Here is a 16,296-nt window from a genome sequence, read left to right as displayed (position 1 = left end):
TTTAACAGGGAGAGTGGGGGACCCGGCTTTCTCTTGGGAATATAGAGAGCCTGTCACACCTGCCTTACCGCAGGGGTAAAACCAGACAGAGTGCAAGTTCATGACTTTCCTTGGTCCCACCAGAGACCTACGGCCACAGGACAAGGAAGGTGGGGCCAGGCGGCCCCTGCAGAGAGCGGCCGAGCCCTCGGGTCCTGGGGTGGATGCAGGACGCTGCTAAAAGGGGTTCGGCTGTGATGGCTGCGGGCAGGTGGGGGCCGCGTGGCTGGGAGAGTGTGGGTCCCAGAGCTGCGGAGGGGGTCTCGCCCTCCTGCAGGCTTTTCCTCCACGACCCCCACCCCCACCCCCACCTGGGGAGGGTCTTGGGGGGCATCCCCTGCACAAATGAAACACGTAAGGGTGTTTTCTACGACGAGAACACAAGCCTTAAAGGATGAACAGAGCCACTCACAAAAATAAAAACGTCACATTTGACATTAAAGAGACACTGATTTTACACACTGAACAGAGTTCGCCCCAGCCGGGTAGCCCAGTCGGTCACAGCGTCGCCCAGACACGCCAAGGCCAGGCTGATCCCAGGCAGGGCACACACCAGGAGCACCCAGTGTGCGCACCGCTGGGCACGGCAACCCACCGACGTCTCCCTCTCCCTCTCACTCTCTCTCGCTCTGTCTCCACGTCCATCATCTCTCTCTCTACAAATCAATGCATATTTTTTTAAAAATTTTAAGTAGATTTTTGAAAAGTTAGCTATTCAAAACGGAATAAACTTACTGGGTGTCGAATGCCTGCCCTTGGCCTCCGCCCGTGGCTGGGGAAGAGCCCCCGCGTGTCCTTTCGAGGTCCCGACGCAACCCCCCGGCCCAGCCTCGGTTTGGAAAAGGCCCGTCTTACCCCAGGTTAATCCCTTACTCATCCCCCTTAATCACCTGTTACTCAGCAGTTCCTCTCTTAGTTGAGCTTCTTGTCAGAATATCAACTCAGAACATCTCAGGCAAACAAATGTTTGGAAGTTAAAGGGTAGTATCCAAAAATATTAATCCGATGCAGGAAATACGGTATTAAACAGAAAGTGAAATAAAGATCATCATCATCATCATCAGTGCCCTGGCTGGTATGGCTTAGTGGATTGGTTCCACTGAGAACCAAAGGGTCACTGGTTTGATTCCCAGTCGGGGCACATGCCTGGGTTGCAGGCCAGGTCCCCAGTAGGGGGCGCATGAGAGGCAACCCCACACTGATGTTTCTCTCCCTCTGTTTCTCCCTCCCGTCCCCTCTCTCTGCACATACATACATGCATGCATGCATACATAAAACCTTCACTTTATTTGGGGTAGTGGCAGCAAACAGGCACGTGTGCTGCCATCTGCCCAGTGGCTGGTACAGGGGTGTGACCCCGGGACCCCGGGAGCAAAACCCCGCCCCCTCCCTCACTTCCTGTCAATAACCTCCCCAGACTAGAACATGGAGAAGGTCTGGGGGCAAGGTGCTGGACACAGACAGCTCAAGGTCACAGCTTATCACCACCCCCTGATCCCAACCCGAGGGCGGGTCCTCCCCGAGCCTATGCTGGCCTGGGTCCGGGAGCAGCTGCCTGAGGTCAGAAGTGACCTCTGCTCCCCCTGTTGCCGGGTCCCATGGCGACAGCTGCGCTCTCTGAGGTCAGTTTTCCCAGGAAAACTGGGAAACCCACGGCGTCCGGGGAGATGGGAGCAGCCCGCCCCTGCGGGTCCTGAGCGGCACCCTCACACCCCGCTTCAAAAGGTAAGGCGTGACTGATGAATAGACCGGACTCGTCCCCTTCCCGGGCTCTCTCTCCTGCTGCCCTTCCCAAGTCCCCAGACATCTACACCAAACCCCTCTGGTTGTCCAGTTTAGCCCCAGTGAGGCTGCTGCGGTCCCTGGTGCTGGGCCCCACGCCCCAGCTGTCTGCCTGTGGAGGCCCAGAGACACGAGAAGAGAAGGGATCAGAGAGAGGTGCTCTGGCCCCCAGAGAGCACACACCTTTCTGCGCCCCTTTCAGGGGACCGGCACAGGGGAGGCACCTGCCCTCCCGCAGGAGCTGTGCCCACGACGGCCTCCCCTGAACGTCGGAGGAAGCCCACAGCAGCCCCGCTGCCGGCTGCCGGCTGCCGGCTGCCTCTCCCTCACCCCAGAGACCCTGCAGGCCGAGCAGAGGGGACGGCCGGACCACAGCCCCGTACCTCCTTCCCTCGGGGGACTCAGCCGGCAGGACGCAGGGACAGCCCAGGCCACGCCGCATGAGCCTCCGGAGCATAAAAATATCCCATAAAAATACCCGTGGGCGGGGGAGCTGCAAGGGGCCTCCCTGTGCCTGCGTTTCTAAGCGCGGCTCTGGGGCATCTGGTCGCAGGAGCAAACTGGGGACAGTGGCCTGCCAAGTGGGTGAAATGTTAGGGACTGTGCCGCAAGCGTCCTTTAGGACTTGGCACTGAGGTCAACCGAAGCATGGGGTGTGTGGAAGACAGGGAAGGTCAAGGTTCACACTCCACCCAGGCCTCCTCCTCCTCTGAGCAGCCTGGCCAGCCCCCCGGGGGTCCCTGGGCTCAGCCAGCTAATGCTCAAAAAGTGCTCCACCTCCGAGGGTGTCGATCTTGGGGTGAGGGGGCGGCAGGGGGGTGCAGCTGTCACACAGCGCAACACAGAAACCTTCGCCCTTGCTGTGCTGTCGTGCTGGGTCTCAGAGAGAACTCCGCTTTACTGAACGCGGTGAGTGAGCTGCCACTGCTGCCCCACCGGCACGGAAACCTCCCGGCCGGCAGGACCACGGCCCTGACCTTGTGTTCCCCTCCAACAGCTCTGCTGCAGGCTGCGCGGCCCATCCCAGGTGAAGGTGGAGAGTCCAGGCTGGGGGGGCGGGGAGGGGGAGGGCTGGGCCGGCTCAGGGAGTTGAAACTACGGGAGCCGCCACACCGAGGACTGGCCACGGCAGGCACGGCCCCACGGGTGCGAGGAAGGTCCCTGGCCACCACCGGCTGGGCACCCGCCCTCCTGGCCTGGATGTTCCTCCCTGTCCTGGGCCACCGACAGCAGCTCAGCAGGATTAAGGAGAGAAGCTATTCGCCACACAGCCTCTCTCCTCACTGGGAAGTGAGCAGCACAGGGCACTTTGGCCTCACCCCGACACTGAGAGAGAGTGTCGCACTGGCCCCGGCAGACACCCCGGAGGAGGGGCTGTCCCCAGGAATAACTGCGGAGTGCGACCCAGCCTCTCAGGGACGACTCCCACGGCCTCCCTGCCCCCATCACCCGGGGCGGCGCCCGGCACTCGGAGAACCTGCGGTGAGCCAACAGTCCGCCGACACCCCTTCGACACCAACACATTCACAGCGCGAGACCCCACGGGCACTGTGGCGACAGCCACGGCAGGGCTGGCGTTACCGAGCGCACGCGGTGCCGGCGCCACCTCACACGGCGCTCCTATTTCTGCAAAGGAACTGGCCGCGGTCGCCCTGCAGACACAGAGGTCCCTGTGCCTTCCTGACAGCCCTGGGGCCGCCCATCACAGAATCTGCTCACCAAGAGCCAATCACCCAATCTCAGCGTCTCTGTCCCCAAAGATCGACCCACCCACCTGGCCCTCCAGGTCAAACTGGATTAGCAGAGACGGCACGAGCCCATGGGTTCTGGAAGTTTCCAGGTGATAGATACTGCAAGCTCAAATCCCTTTGTAACTCGGAAGACGTCCCAGGAGCCTCCTCCGGTGCCATGAGCAACGCGCTTCCCTAAGATCCAGCTGCACAAAAAAGGGCAAATTCACTCCTGCCGTCGGCTGAGAGAAACAGAGGGAAGTGGCGGCCCCCGGGAGAGGCCGTTCTGCCCAGCAACCGGCCCAGCGCGCTCCAACCAACCTGAGAGGGCCCGTCCTTCGGCCCCGAGGCACAACGTGAAGGAGCCCCGAGGAAACTGGGGGACGGGGAGGAAGGAGAGAGTTTGAGGACACTGGCTTATAGTTATGGGTGGTCCCGAAATCCAGAGGCACTCGGGGCTGGGCGGTTGAGGCAGTGAGCCCGCCCCTAGGTGCCTTTGTCCCTCAGAACCGAGCGGTGCAGCGGGCTCGGTGACAGTGACACCGAGCGCACTGCACGGCCGGCTGACAGGGAGACACGCGTCGAGGCAAGTCACACACACCGGGGACGGACTGACCGAAATGCCACGGGAGAATCTCTGGTAATGAAATAACATGGACTTCTTGGGGTACTTTTCTGCTTTCCCTTTAAGTTTTTTTTTTTTTTTGGCATGAAACAATGACTACTTATATAATTAGAAAAATGTTATTATTATTTTTTTAAAGACACCCTTGACGTTACAAATGGCTTTGAGGGGTTATTAAGAGCAGGTCTGGATGAGACCCCCCCCCCAGCACCCCCACTGGTGAGTCGGTGCTGAGCCCCGGGCAGCGGGCCCGCCCACGGGCCCCGGGCGGCACCGAGGCTTGGCCCCTGCCCGCGGCTCATCACACAGGGTGGCCGCTGATAGCAACTGCTCGCCTCACTCTGCAGGTGTGTCTTCTGATAAAACGGCCCTATCAGGCGAGCCTTCCGCCACCAGGCAATGTGACGAGTTTGCAGAAGTGCCGGCCCCCCGGGGAGAGCTCCCAGGGCCAGCCCGCAGGGGGGCGGGGGAGGAAGGGGGCAGGAGAGGGGGTGCTGGAAGGCACCGGAACGCTGCCACGGCGGGCACTCTGGCTCTGCCACTGAGCGGGGGACTGTCTGTCGTACTAGTTTTAGTGACTTCCTGGTTAAATGAAACTAAAAACTTTGCACTGGCTGGCTCCAGAAGTGGATTCGGCGAGACGGCCAACACAGGCGCGTCCAGCGCCTGCCGGGCTCTGCCCTGCCTGGGAGGCCAGCGCCCCGGTCCCGCCGTCAGATCAGCCTTTCGAAAACACACGGCAGTTTTTATCCAAAAAACGCCACCACCGGCTTAGGAATACTTTTGCAACATTAAAAAATTTTAATTGCTTTCAATTTTTAATTCCTTCTCATTGGCATGGAAACTCCAAGCTCTCCCTCTCACGTTTGGCACTGCCGCTGGAAAAGTCGCTGTAACCCAGGAGGGCCACGCGCGGCCATGGCGCCGGAGGCGCCCAGCACTCCGTCCAGCCCCTGTGGGGGAAATGCGCCCGAAATTACGGCTCTCTCTGGGCCCAGCCTCCCTCCTTCCCGCATCACTGCCTCGCTCCCATTAGACTAATTCCTCCAAATTGTGACATATATTCCAATAGCAGCCCTGCCGACTGTGCCAAGACGATGAGAATGCATTCCCACTCGGGGCGTCCTCTGCACCACGCCACCGCACCCCACCCCACCCCCGGGCGGTAGGACGGGGCCGCCACAGTGGGTGGGACCGGGCGCTGGGGCCATGCCAGGCAGCACGTGGGTGGACAGGTTACGCTAACCTTGCTGTTGTTGCTCAACAACTCAGAGACGCACGCTGTGATACTACAGCCCAGCGAGCCTTTCATAATGAGTCTTGTCATGGTGCCACATCCGAAAGCAGCAGCTGGCGACGTCGCTGAATATAAAGAAAAGCGACCTGCGAGGGGTGCTGCCTGTGTGGCCGGGGCTTTGAGCCACCATTGTCTTACGTGTCATAGGTGGTCCTGGAATCTTACAGGAAATCTGACGCAAGGCTCACTGAGAAAAGCGTGGTTCTCTCTGTCCCTGGCCACTGTGCCCAGAGGTGGCAGCTGCAGGGACCTCCGGGGGCGGGGCTGAGACCACCAGGCCTCCCTGGCTAGCCAGAGGCTCCGTGTGACACCCCCCCCCCCCGTGACCTCGCAGCTCGGTCAGACTGCCCCTCAGAGAGCTGCTCTGCCCCCCAGCCCCCTGCTGGGGACGGGTTCACCCGAGGCACAAGGGGGAGCGTCCCTGCTGCGGAGACGCGGACAGGACACAGCCGCGGGCGGCAGCACCACGGCTGTGGCCATCGGGAACCCACCAGGGGAGCTGCCCTTCCCGAGGGCTCTCTGCACGGCCCCCACGAGGGGGAGCCGAGCACCCCAGCGGAGCCCACGAACCTTCCCAGGGAGGGCGGACAGGTTTGCAAAGGAGTGGCAGCACCTTCAACGGGACGGAGCTCCTCCTGGGACCGCAGAGCGGAGCCGAGTCTGTGCGGCAAGCCGAGCGGCGGGTCCGCGCCGGTCCTGGGGAGCAGGGGTTCTGGGCTGGGGTGGGGACCGCCCTTCAGCAGGCCACGCCAGCTCTGACGAGTGCCAGCTGGGGCACCGGTTACCGGCAGGCGTGGCGGCTGAGAAGGTGGCGCCTACATCCAGTGCCCACTGGGGAGGAGACAGCTCTGCAGCCCCAGAGAACCAAGACCCCCACGCTCCCGCCCACGCTGAGGCTGGGAACGAGGGCGGGGCGCAGGAGGGTGGGGCCGGGGCCGCCTGGCCCCTCCGGCCAGACCACAGCTCACCTGGAGAAGGTTCTTTGGACCGGGTCTCTCCCCATTTTCAGACCAAGGGTTATTCAGCGGCCAGGAGGAGAGCCAGGAGGGGGAATGTGGGAGGACAGACTAGAGGAGCAGCACACCCCTGCCCTGGTGGGCAGGCGGCCTGCAGGGAGGTGAGGCAGCCCTGCCCGACCCCGTTTTGGGCCCAGCCACCTCTGGCCAGTGCCAGCACACCTTCAAGCTGCTCCGCCTCTCCCTGCCTCGACTGGCCACGGACGACAGGGAGTGTCCTGGAGTGAGCCCTCACTGAGGACACACCTGCCTCCCGCCCGAGGACGGCCCCACGAGGGCGGCTCCCTGTGGGCCCTGGTGCCGCGCACCTGGGCTGATGATCTCTCACTCTCAAAAGTGCCCCACAGTTTAGGACACAGGGCTGCTCCTCCTCTGGGGACCTGGGGACTTCCTTACCAATAATGACCCTGCTCCCCACTCACAGGGGTCAATACCAAGGGGTCAAATCTTTCTCCCTGCACCTGGACTGATTCCTCCCCTAGCTCCCACACGTACCTGCTTATCTTTTGGGTCTGTGTAATTCTCTTTGTGTAGCGTATCATTTTAACATAAGACCTCGGATGCAAACACCTCAGGGGAGTAACTTCGTCCTAAGAAGTAGATGACTACAGAGTACAGGAGGAAGGGGGCTCCGCAGCAGGAGAGGGCCGCCGAGGCCTGGGGGGCTGGTGGGGTCTCAGGGGCCTGGAGCCAGCGGGCGAGCCCTGCCCACCTGGTGTCCTGCCACTGCAGCACCCCTCCAAGCCACCAAACCTGGAGACGCGCTAATCGGATCTAGACCAGAGAAAGCCTGCAGGCGAGGCTGGAATTCCCACCCCACCCAAGTGCCTAGGAGGAAACAGGAGTAAGTCAGGGCGACCTCCCGAGAGCTGCTGCCTCTCTCTCCAGGGGAGACCACCCGCTCTCCAGCCCCAGCCAACAGAGATGCCCCAGCTGTGGGGCTCGGGGCTTCCCCTCGGCCACCCCGACAATGGCCACCATCAGGTGGGCGCCAGCCCTGTGGGGCTGCCCGTATCTGCCGGTGAGCACAGGCTGCCATGTGCACAGGCGGGGCCGACACCCCATTCCACAGACAGAAACCGGGGGCCCAGAGCACACACACCCCCCCTTACCATCGCAACCGAGAGGGGGGCCGGCGGAACTGAGCCTCCAGCCCGCAGGCCGGCGTGGCCCACAACACCCCGCCAGTGCCCCGCGCACGTTCACAGCCAGAGCTGGCATACACTCTGGTCCCGACCGCTGCGAAGGGTCACTGGTGACTCCCCATATACTGTCCTATCTCCTATGGGCACGACAGGGTAACACCCCTCTGATGGCAGCGACCTGCTGCCCGTCCACTCGACAGACCCTGCGGGTCAGCAGCCCCAGCTGCACCCACCCCTCCTCCCGGGCAGCCGTGAGCTGGGAGGTGACAGGGATGGGGGCGTGTTGGGTGCAGGGGTTTCCCTCTGGCACTCACCCAGCACCCAGTGACCTTCTTCAGGAATGTTCTTAACAAAAAAGCATTTGTAGCCCTGGCTGGCGTAGCTCAATGGATTGAGTGCGGGCTGGGAACCAAAGTGTCCCAGGTTCGATTCCCCAGCCAGGGTACATTCCTGGGTTGCAGGCCATAACCCCCAGCAACCGCACATTGATGTTTCTCTCTCTTTCTCTCTCTCTCTCTCTCTCTCTCTCTCTCCCTCCCTCCCTTCCCTCCCTAAAACTAAATAAATAAAATTAAAAAATTTAAAAAGAAAGCATTCGTGGAAGTCCAGGATAATCCCCCCAGGACCCTCATGACATGGGAACCACATGAGCTGTGCTCCGGACGGAAGTAACTATCTTCCCCCACCTGCCACGGGGTCCCCGTCCCGCAGGCGGAGAGAGTGTGCGGACCCGCGGGGACTGAGGGGGACGAACCACAGCACTGGGGGCCCCTCCCCCAGGATGGCCCAGACCCAGGCGCCAGCCGTGCTCACCAGTACAAGTAATAGGCCAAAGCCACAGCCACCAGGGCGGCGCAAACCCCCGAGAACAGGCAGGTGGAGTAGCTGACCAGCATCTTCACAGCCCGCGTCCCGCGTGCTTCTGCGCGTCGGCGAGGGGACCGGCGGCGTGAGTGGGCGTCACCTTCGGCCAGAGGGTGAGGAGAGGGCTTATGGCCGGGCCCGCGTCACCCACGCTGGATGCGCCTCGGCTGCCAAGGGCGTCTGCTCAGCAGAAAGAGGGCTACACGCACTTCTGGGCTACTGCTTCCACCCAGCAGCACCCTGCATGTCTTGGAGGCCAAGTCAAATGAGAGCAGGGCCTCTCCTCAGCCCCTGCAGGGTGCCGGGCACCCACTAATCCAATAAGCAGCTTTCACTGGGAGCCGCTGTAAACAGGTGGTGGCATCACGGGGCTCGGAGAGCACGCAGGTCAGAGGGCCCCGCCCCAGCACCTGACCCTGGCCCTCGGACCCGGAAGCCGCCGGAAACCCCGAGAGCATGACAACCCTACAGCACCTGTGGGGTGAGCCAGTGAGGCCGAGGGGGACCCCCGTCTCGGCCTCAGGCTGGAAAACCCCTGAAAGGCCTCCAGGTGATGGGCACCCTCTCTCTGGGGCAAGCAGGCCCCCTGCCCAGGGTAGGGCTGCCAACACCCCAGAGGCCACAGGCAAAACCCAGTTCCAAGACCAGACCCCGTGGATGGCCGCTCCGGTCACCTCCCTGCGGAGAACTCTGGGAGGAGTCGCCCCTCCTGTTCCCTGGAAAACAGAGTTAAATAGGCCGGACGAGTGAACCGCAGACGGACGGAGGTCGGCTGCCTCTCGTGCCTCCCCAGCCCGAGACTCCAAATCTGCATGACGGACCTGAGAAGTGATAAAGTGACACAGGGACAGAAGCATTCCCCGCCCCCCCCCCCCCCCCGAAACCTCTCCCTGTGCAGAAGGGCCCCAACAGACACATGAAGAACAGGAAGAGGGAGAGTTGTCGGTGGAGCACCTCAAGGCTTCTCTGGCCAGCACACCTCCCTTCGGGGTGCTTGTGCTGCACTGGGGTGCCAGGGAAGTCGTCCCTGGCACAAGACACAAGAGACCCACTCCCAAACAGGTGACGGCCCCACCGCTCCTGCCCCGCCTGGCCAAGCCCACTCCAGCCCCCTGCTCCTGCGTCCTGCTGGCCGCAGGGCCCCCGGCGGCGGGAAAAGCCGGTCCTGCCGCTGGGCTCCACCCAGGGTCCGCAGTGTGACCTGGGCTGCTGGGCCTGCAGCCGCTGGGCAGTGACTGTCAGGTCCCTTTAGAGGCATCTGGCCATGACCAGCATTCTGGCCTCTCAGGATGGAAGGCGGGCCATCACCCCTGAGCTTAGTCCACCGGGAAGGGACTTTGCCCTGAGCAGCATCTTGCTGGCTACGGATTTCCGCCTCCTTAATCCCCAAAGCGGCCGGAGGAGCCGCTGACCTGGGAGGAGCAGCTCCTGAATGGCTGCGCTGTGCTCCCCTGGGACCCGAGGCCGGGCCTCACCCTCTGAGGGCCAGGCTGCTCCCCCGCCGGGCAGCCACACCCCCGCCTTTCTAATAAGCAGTGAAGAAAAGAAGCCCTCCTCTCCCAGAAAGCTGCCCGGTGGTCCATGTCGGCACAACAACCTTCCCAAGTCAACAGGCGAGGCCTAAAGAGCCCCGGGTGGGGGCGGGGGGGCCCTCCATGCGTCTGAGCCTCAGGGATGCCGGCCCCCAAGGCTGTGAAGCCCATCGCTGAGTGCAGAGGCCTCTCTCTCTCTCTCTCTCTCTCTCTCTCTCTCTCTCTCTCTCTCTCAGGTACCCACGAAGGGCAGCAGGTGCCCCTGGCTTAAATGGCAGCACCTGGGCTCGACCTTTGCCCTGAGGCCAGTTCTCATTACTGGTGGGGACCTGCTGGGACCCGGGCGGCCCTGCCTTCCTCTGGGTAGGCTGTTTGGCGCCCCCCCCACCCAGCGCTTCAGGGTGCCAGCCCCTCTCCTCCAAGAGGTGACCAGAGAGACTCGTGCGGCAATCAGGTCACGGCCCGCCCCCCCAGCTGCCACCTGCCCAACTGCAGGCTTCTGAGATGCTCGCTACATCCTGCCCCCACCCCTCGCCTCCCGCCAGTCCGCACAGTGGGAGCCAGGCCAGCCCCTCGGCGGGCAAGTGGGTGGGTGGCCTGTGGGGTTGCTGTATCCCCCTAGACGGCCACAGACCCCTCCCAGCCCTTGGCATCCAGGCAGCGCCCACAGGGGCTCCTCTGGGCCTGTCGTCGGCACCCAGCCCGTGGCACCTGCTGCCGTGCTGGTTTCTCTTCTCCTCTGCTCCCCCCTGGACCCTGGGGAGCACTGGCGAGGGCCCATGCGCAGAGCTCCCCAGTGCGGGGGCAGGGGCTGGAGGACGGAGGAACGGTCAGGCCACACCTGAGTCGCTCCCTGCCCCCGTGTATCACAGGAGGAGTCCCTTCTCTCCAGGTGACACTGCAGGAGGCCGCTGTGCTCCCCCTGGAGAGAGGGCGCATGGCGCAGCCTCGGGCACAGACTGGACCCGAATCCTAGCACCTGCTCCCACTTCCGAGCTGAGCCCCAGTGTAAAGTGGGGATAATCGCTCTACCCATGTCACTTGGGGGGTGGTGACAGGTAGGGGATTGGTACAGGAAAAGCACCTGGAAAAATGCCCGGTGTGGGCAATGTCAGAAATGGCCAGCTCTCACGGTGACGATGACGCCGTGGCTCCGGAACCGCGCCCGCGGGGGACCGACGGGCAGAGGTGGGAGGAGTCCCGGGGGTTTCTCGCTCGGCGGGACCGGAACCAGAACTACACCTCAGGCCTGTTTTTGGTTCTACTGACGATAAAGCACCGTGAGCTCGTTCTCTTTTCACTGTGTTCTTTCCATCACGTGTGCAAAACTCAGCAAACCTAGGAGGTCTGGAGTCTCGGTTCTGTTTATTTTGAAAGAAAGGCTGGCACACGAGTTTTGCCCAGCCCCTCCTCCGGTCTCTGCTGAGCAGAGGCTCCCCAGGGGGCTCGGGGCGCAGACCCGTCGTTGAGGGTCCCCTTGTCCTGAGAGCCCCGAGTGCGATGTCACGCCTGCCCCTCGACCCCCACTCAGTTTCACTCTCCAGTCTCTCACTGAAGCTAGAGAGAGCACACCCGCCCTGAACACATCACACAAGACAGTGTCGCGGGCACGTTTCGTCCCCGGCTCGCTGCCCGGGGCCTGGAAGGGCTGCGGCACACTGACCACGAGGAGAGAGCGGCGGGAGCGTGCGGGCAGGATCTCCTGGAGGCTTCCCCCGAGCAGCAGCGACATGACAAGCACGTTCTAAAAACTGAAAACTTTTCTGCCCTGGCTGGTGTGGCTCAGTGGACTGAGTGGGGGGCCTGAGAACCAAAGGGTCACAGGTTCAATCCCCAGTTGGGGAACATGCCTGGGTTGCGGGCCAGGTCCCCAGCAGGGGGCACATGAGAGGCAACCACACATTGATATTTCTCTCCCTTTCTCCTTCCCTTCTCCTCTCTCTAAAAAAATAAATGAAATCTTTTTAAAAAATAAAAACAAAACTTTTCTTTAGGCTCATTCAGTTTCTCATGAAACCTCCACACTCTCTTTCTTGCACAACTGAGAACTCGAGGTGTGATTGCTTATCCCTGTGTAACTAGTCTGACTCCTGAGGCCATGAGACACGAGGACGCGTGAGTGATAAATATGCAGTCGCATTATTGTGCAGTTCTGAAAAGAAACTCGCTTTCCTGTCCCACGGGCACCCCCTCATCCTGCGAAGGGCCCCTTTGTCAGCCGCCGGGTCCAGAGGCAGCCAGGTGCTGCTTCCACAGCGTCTGCCTAGTGCCGCAAGCCCCGCCCGGAAACCGGGAGCCGGCGGGCACCGGAGGGCCGTGAAGCTAGAGACCAGGAGAGCACAGGAAGGAGGAGGCGCCTGAGCAGGGGCGAGAAAAAGCCCTGCCCCGGGGGCCACCCACCGGGCCACCAGGGGCCACCAGGGATCACAGGTTCCATGGCGGCGCCTGCAGGAGCCCTGCAGCGAGCTGCGTGTCTCCAGCTTCCAGACAAACACACACTCCCTTCTGCCTCCTCTAGGGCAGGGGCAGGCACAGACCCAGGACAGCCCCGACCTGTGAGCCCAGGTCCAGTGCCCCTCCTGTCCCTTCTGTCAGCCTCCTCCTTTCCCCGGCCAGTTCTCTCTGCTCACCCGCAGTCCAGGTGTACGCAGATCCCCCCGCCGTCAGAAAGTGTGATCCCCTTTCTGCCAGCCATCACCCCCAGGTCCCGGCCCTCCAGGGAGGACCCCATCTGGGAACACCCCAGAACCGGGTGCTGACGGCCTGTACATTAACACTGAGGTCTGGAAGGGCAGTCAACATGGAAACTAGGAAAGGCCACAAGAGCCCCAACGAGACACACAGGTGACAGATCGGGGAGACCACGCCAGACGTGCAGGGGAGATGTCAGGCAGGCCATGCCAAGGTTGTGCTAAGTGGCAGGTACAAGACGTGAATTATTCATTGAATGGTCACAATAGCCCTGATCTCCTGGCACCACTACCAGCTCCACGTAAGCTCTGCACAGGGTCATCAGACAACCGGCCAACCCGGGGTTAGAGGCCGAGTTTGGCTGATGCTGGCCCCAGGGCATGTAACTGCCCTTGGTGCAACCGGTTCCACCTAGATCCTCCCGGAATGGTTTGTGACTTCTTCCTAGGTAGGGACCAACTCCAGGGAGTCCCCAGGAGCCAGGGCTCCCTGGGGTTTGTCCCTACTTCTCCGCCCCTCAGACTCTTGTTAACTCACAGCTCATCACCTTCTTCCCCACAGTTTCCCCAAAGCCACTGTGTCATCCCTGACATCTGGGCCTCAAGAAGCCGTGTCCCGCCTAACCCGCAGAGCGGCGGGGACGAGGAGCTGCGGAAGTTACTGCTCTGCTTTCCGCCCCTGGCTTTCCGCACGCACTGGCTAAACACGTCCGTCCCAGCCCCCCCCCCCCCCACAGCCCCACTGCTTTTATTAGGCTAATGAGATGCCGCCCGCCCACTGGGAACACGCCGTCTCACCAGCCTGTCTCACCAGCCTGTTTACCGGGACTGAGCTCGGCAGCAGGAGTGGGGAGAACCCTCGGATGCCAGCAACACGTTGCTGCTGGACCTTCGAGAAGAAGAAAAGTGGCCCAATGCGCTCACTTAACGACCCCCCCCACTCGAGGGAGGCCTCGCTGGGCTCCTCACTGTTGACAGGGAGTCCCCCCCCCCCTCATTCTTATGCCCAGGGCGTCCTTCCCACTGACCGCTTGGACCGGAGCTCCTGGTGCTTCCCCGTGGCCTTTGCAGAGGTTCTGTCCTCAGAGCTGCCTCTTCTGGTCCCCCCAGGAAGAGGCGGAGGACACAGAGTCCACCGCCCAAGCGTGTCCTAGGGCAGCATCTCCAGGCCTGCTCACGTTCACTCTGTTCCGGCTGGGGCGGGGCGCAACCGTGTGCTGAGTCCCTCTCGGCTGGGACCCCTCCCCGGGGGCCACCTGCAGAAGGGACCTTCCTCACCTGGAGGCCGGAGGTTTTGTATTCCACTCCTCACCCAGCCGGCCCTCCCACAGCCTTAAACACCCAAATAGTTAAGCCACGCACAGAACTGGAGCTCCCCGCGTGGGAAGGCTCCTCGCTTCGCCTGGCTCTGGGTAAATGAGACGCGGCGGCAGAAACTCCAGGAGCGAGGCGGGTGCTCACAGGGACCAGCTGATACGATGTCCTTCCAATCCACACTGGGACGCGGGAGGGGAACAGGTTACTATGCAAACCAAACACAAGTAAACAGCGGAGGTGTGAGCCCAGGAAGGCCAGAGGCCAAGTCTCAAGTGCTTTGAAGTGCAGTCGGGAGCTCCGGTCCAGATGCCGCTGCCTGCTTGGCTTGCGGTTACTCGGTGGCGGCGTGCACACAGGCCGCTGGGGGGACCACGCACAGGTGTGACTGGCAGCAGGTGTCCTGGGATGATGCCGCTCGCTGCGTGGGGGCTGGGGGTCTCCCAGTTATGGGTGGGCCAAGAGGCTTCACTCTGAGACTCGGGGGTCAGTCTGTAAAGCCCCCCAGGGACACGTGACCGGGTTCTCTGGCGCCCAGCAAATTCAGACAATGTGAACCCACTGGTTCCCTTTCATGGTGGCAGGTGAGGACTGGGGGGCGGCCTCCCGAAGGCAGTCACAGTCCAGCAGTAGATGACAGTGAGGAAGACAGGTGCACACAGCCCTGAAGCACCTGCAAGAGCCACCTGGTGATCCTTAAAGAGGCAAAGTCCCAGAGCAGCAAAAAGGGGAGCGGGGCGCAGGCGGGTTTTAGCTCGTCGTGCACTGTTGGTAGGCGGCTCGGACCCTGGGGGCGCCGCACACTCCAACAGCTCCCGGTGACCGGCACCACCAGCTTGAAACCCATCCCCCAAAAAAAGCCTCCTGCCCAGAAAGCAGCTTTTAAGCAAAACCCAGTTTCAGACGTGAAGTCTGTTGGAACCGCTGTCATGATCCTTAAAACTCGTACAAGCCAGCTTGCTCTGCTCCCCCTCATCCCCACCGACGCCACTGCTGAGGTGCCTGTCACACCTCCGGGCTGGGTGACCCGCGCTGGACGCTGCAGCCGGGGTGCCCTCTTTCTTCTCACGGGGGAGCGTGCCCAGCCCTGCAGCGCTGTCGCTCTGCTCTTCGAAGTCTCCTTTTTAAATTATTACTTTTTAAATTCTATTTATTTTAGAGAGGGGGCGGGGAGAAGAAAGTGGGGAGAAACATCAGCCGTTTCCCTGTCAGGATGAAGGGGCAAGGCAGCAGCGGCTGCTGGGCCAGGTGTGGGGTCCCGGACTCGGCGAGTGTGCAGCCTGATACTGTGTCCGCAGGCTCCCGTTTGCGTCTTCGGAGCCAGTGTGCTCCGTGCGGCCACGTTTCCTTCCGCAGAGCAGGCCCTGCGTTGGGGGGCTGCTCAGCAGCCAGTGAGGAGCCACCATCGCCATGTGGGGGCTGAGCCTGGGTTGACACCTTGCGTGCCAGAGCCCCCACACCACCCTTCTTCTCCACCTGCAGAGGGCGCTGTTCTCCCCCGTCAGCTCAGCAGCTGTGCTGGGCTCCTGCTGCAGCCGGAGCAGGCAGTGCAGGCTGGCTCTGCCGCCCAGCACTCAGAGAGCAGCTTGAACCAGCCCCTGGCAGGACGCACCAGGCCCGACAACGAGGGCCCCATCCACCCCAGCTCCCTGGAGAGGGAGACCAGGTTCTAGAATTTCAGGCAGGACATTCTAACAGTAGCTGCAGCTGACAGCGCTGCACAGGGTGATGCATGCTAGCCGCCGTCACCTCATCCACTCTTCACCACACCCCTCAGGGAGGGGCACACACATACGAGCTTCATTGTCCAGGTGAGGAAACTGAGGCACAGAGAGGTTAGGCAACTAGCCCGGAGCCGCAGAGCAAGTGAGCGGCAGAACTGGGATGCTAGCTTCTCTCATAAACAGGACTGGGTCCTACACAGCCCAGGAGCCAAACCCGACCCAGATGCCCTGGAAGCCGCCATTCTTGAGTCTCCGCTGAAAGACAGAGGTTTGCACCCCGCGGCCGGAGAGGCGCCTGCTGCGGTGAGTGAAGGGAGGACAAGGGCACGCGGGAGCGGGGTTCGGGGGAGACGGGAGCAGAAGCTTCCTTCCCCTACCTTCTAACATCAGGTCCATGTGGGTGGAGGGGGCTGAGGGCGGGCCCCCAAAGACCTCCTGCTCCCCCTGGGAGACTGAGACGCCGCGGCCACCCACTGCCTGGGGTGGACCAGCTGCCTGTTCTGCACCCGAATGAAACATTTCTAGCAAAAACACTCCC

The 16,296-nt window shown here is 62.0% G+C and overlaps 1 protein-coding gene across 5 annotated transcripts in view; it reads right to left on the bottom strand.

The window, feature by feature from the left end:
- The window catches only part of AGPAT3 (1-acylglycerol-3-phosphate O-acyltransferase 3), an 83,426-nt gene that overhangs the window by 29,102 nt on the left and 38,028 nt on the right, over positions 1-16,296 (bottom strand). The window contains exon 1 of one of the 5 annotated variants that reach the window (XM_036017484.1): positions 13,749-14,075. The exons of 2 other annotated variants lie outside the window; for them this stretch is intronic. The gene's annotated coding sequence lies outside the window, so the exon portion shown is untranslated. Of the gene's footprint in view, positions 1-2,204; positions 2,306-8,447; positions 8,785-13,748; positions 14,076-16,296 lie in introns of those variants that run through there. 2 more of the 5 variants (XM_036017481.1, XM_036017485.1) reach the window with 2 other exon arrangements.

This window comes from Phyllostomus discolor, chromosome 2 (assembly GCF_004126475.2).
Source record: "Phyllostomus discolor isolate MPI-MPIP mPhyDis1 chromosome 2, mPhyDis1.pri.v3, whole genome shotgun sequence".
NCBI classification, from domain to species: Eukaryota; Metazoa; Chordata; class Mammalia; order Chiroptera; family Phyllostomidae; genus Phyllostomus; species Phyllostomus discolor.
This window is presented reverse-complemented; position numbering and strand designations above follow the sequence as displayed.